This window comes from Procambarus clarkii, chromosome 80 (genome assembly GCF_040958095.1).
Source record: "Procambarus clarkii isolate CNS0578487 chromosome 80, FALCON_Pclarkii_2.0, whole genome shotgun sequence".
Lineage (NCBI taxonomy): Eukaryota > Metazoa > Arthropoda > Malacostraca > Decapoda > Cambaridae > Procambarus > Procambarus clarkii.
Genome location: NC_091229.1, coordinates 12,569,764 through 12,572,889, shown reverse-complemented (window position 1 = coordinate 12,572,889; position 3,126 = coordinate 12,569,764). Strand labels below are relative to the sequence as shown.

General features: G+C 50.3%; 1 pseudogene; it reads right to left on the bottom strand.

The window, feature by feature from the left end:
• Positions 1–1,086: 1,086 nt before the first annotated feature.
• On the bottom strand, positions 1,087–1,205 carry LOC123750193 (5S ribosomal RNA; annotated as a pseudogene).
• Positions 1,206–3,126: the final 1,921 nt, after the last annotated feature.

The following is a 3,126-nucleotide window of genomic DNA, read 5'->3' as shown; positions in this document are numbered from 1 at the left end:
TGAGTGAGTTGTAAATCTCAGTGTTCTGTCAACTTTGGACTTGCTGTAGTTGTGTTTCGTCTGTGTTTCAGATGTGTGTTTGGTTACTGAGTTGAAACATCAGCCTGGCTGGCTGGTGAAAGAGGTCAGTGTTGGGCTGCTGCCGATGGTCTGGCTGTTTAAGCTGGTGACTCGGGCTTGTTCAAAGCGACTTCCTCAAACATCAAGCTTCCTCCATTGCTTGCTTGCTTCACGAAAGGTTTTCGTAATTTTTTGTCATTTTGTTTCTTTGTGTATATCTCTTTTTAATTATAATTAAGTTAATCATTTATTTGTTTTTTTTAATTACTTCATGTGAAGATTAGGTCCGGGTCGACCTAATATTCTGAGTTGTCTAAAAGGACATACAGGATACGTCGTCTTGAAAACTCAGAGGCCCTCATGAGAGGCCGTTGAGTCTGGTATTCATGAGCATCACTCACAGGACGAGTATATATATAGCATAAAAGAACTAAACAAAAAATAATATAACCAGTTGGTTTTCCTCCTAATATCGAGGTGCATAAACATACCGCCATGCTGCAATGATTGTATGTTTACTCAAGAGACGAGTGGCGCTGCCCAATATACTCGCCCTTCTCGGTAAAGTTTTAATGTGAAATCCGACCTGCACAAACACTCTTGAGACTTCCCTGACGTACACACTGCTGACATCACTCTAGTTTTAGCCTCGTCTCTGCTGGGTTTTCCGAGAGGCCTGGTCGAGGACGGGACCGCGGGGACGTTAAGCCTCGAAATCATCGCCAGGTAGCCAAGGTTCCCGCTCGCTCTTCAGCTAGGATATCCATTATCTTGAGATTATCTTGAGGTGATTTCGGGGCTTTAGTGTCCCCGCGGCCCGGTCCTCGACCAGGTCTCCAACCCCAGGAAGCAGCCCGTGACAGCTGACTAACACCTAGGTACCTATTTTACTGCTAGGTAACAGGAGCATAGGGTGAAAGAAACTCTGTAAATTGTTTCTCGCCGGCGCCCGGGATCGAGCCCGGGACAACAGGATCACAAGTCCAGTGTTCTGTCCGCTCGGCCGACCAGCTCCCCTAACATTATTCCCAACAGCATTTGGTATTCCCAGGCGGTCATTCATCCAAGTTCTAACCAAACCCAACGTTGCTTAACTTCCCTGATCGGACGAGAAGCGGTGTTCTCAACGTGGTATGGCCGTTGGCAACACCACGTTGGCGTCAGGGTTTGTACTTGTATCGCGGTCGTCCTTATGAGATTTGATTTATTATGTAGCACATACCCATCCTGCAGGTGGTAGTGGAAGGGTTACAGAGGTACACTATACCCATCCTGCAGGTGGTAGTGGAAGGGTTACAGAGACACACTATATCCATCCTGCTGGTGGTAGTGGAAGGGTTACAGAGGTACACTATACCCATCCTGCAGGTGGTAGTGGAAGGGTTACAGAGACACACTATATCCATCCTGCTGGTGGTAGTGGAAGAGTTACAGAGACACACTATACCCATTCTGCAGGTGGTAGTGGAAGGGTTACAGGGACACACTATACCCATCCTGCAGTTGGTAGTGGAAGGGTTACAGGGGCACACTATACCCATCCTGCTGGTGGTAGTGGAAGGGATACAGGGACACACTATACCCATGCTGCAGGTGGTAGTGGAAGGGTTACAGAGGCACACTATACCCATCCTGCAGGTGGTAGTGGAAGGGTTACAGAGACACACTATACCCATCCTGCTGGTGGTAGTGGAAGGGTTACAGAGACACACTATACCCATCCTGCTGGTGGTAGTGGAAGGGTTACAGAGACACACTATACCCATCCTGCTGGTGGTAGTGGAAGGGTTACAGGGGCACACTATACCCATCCTGCTGGTGGTAGTGGAAGGTTACAGGGGCACACTATACCCATCCTGTTGGTGGTAGTGGAAGGATACAGGGGCACACTATTCCCATCCTGTAGGTGGTAGTGGAAGGGTTACAGAGACACACTATACCCATGCTGCAGGTGGAAGTGGAAGGGTTACAGGGGCACACAATACCCATGCTGCAGGTGGAAGTGGAAGGGTTACAGAGACACACTATACCCTCCTGCAGGTGGTAGTGGAAGGGTTACAGGGGCACACTATACCCTCCTGCAGGTGGTAGTGGAAGGGTTACAGGGGCACACTATACCCATCCTGCAGGTGGTAGTGGAAGGGTTACAGGGGCACACTATACCCTCCTGCAGGTGGTAGTGGAAGGGTTACAGGGGCACACTATACCCATCCTGCAGGTGGTAGTGGAAGGGTTGCAGGGACACACTATAACCTCCTGCAGGTGGCAGTGGAAGGGTTACAGGGGCACACTATACCCTCCTGCAGGTGGTAGTGGCAGGGTTACAGGGGCACACTATACCCATCCTGCAGGTGGTAGTGGAAGGGTTACAGGGGCACACTATACCCTCCTGCAGGTGGTAGTGGAAGAGTTACAAGGACACACTATACCCATCCTGTAGGTAGTAGTGGAAGGGTTACAGGGGCACACTATACCCTCCTGCAGGTGGTAGTGGTAGGGTTACAGGGGCACACTATACCCATCCTGCTGGTGGTAGTGAAAGGGTTATAGAGACACACTATACCCATCCTGCAGGTGGTAGTGGAAGGGTTACAGAGGCATCCTATACCCATCCTGCTGGTGGTAGTGAAAGGGTTACAGGGGCACACTATACCCTCCTGCAGGTGGTAGTGGAAGGGTTACAGAGGCACACTATACCCATCCTGCTGGTGGTAGTGGAAGGGTTACAGAGGCACACTATACCCATCCTGCTGGTGGTAGTGAAAGGGTTACAGGGGCACACTATACCCTCCTGCAGGTGGTAGTGGAAGGGTTACAGAGGCACACTATACCCATCCTGCAGGTGGTAGTGGAAGGGTTACAGGGGCACACTATACCCATCCTGCTGATGGTAGTGAAAGGGTTACAGAGACACACTATACCCATCCTGCAGGTGGTAGTGGAAGGGTTACAGAGGCACACTATACCCATGCTGCAGGTGGTAGTGGAAGGGTTACAGAGGCACACTATACCCATCCTGCAGGTGGTAGTGGAAGGGTTACAGAGACACACTATACCCATCTTGCT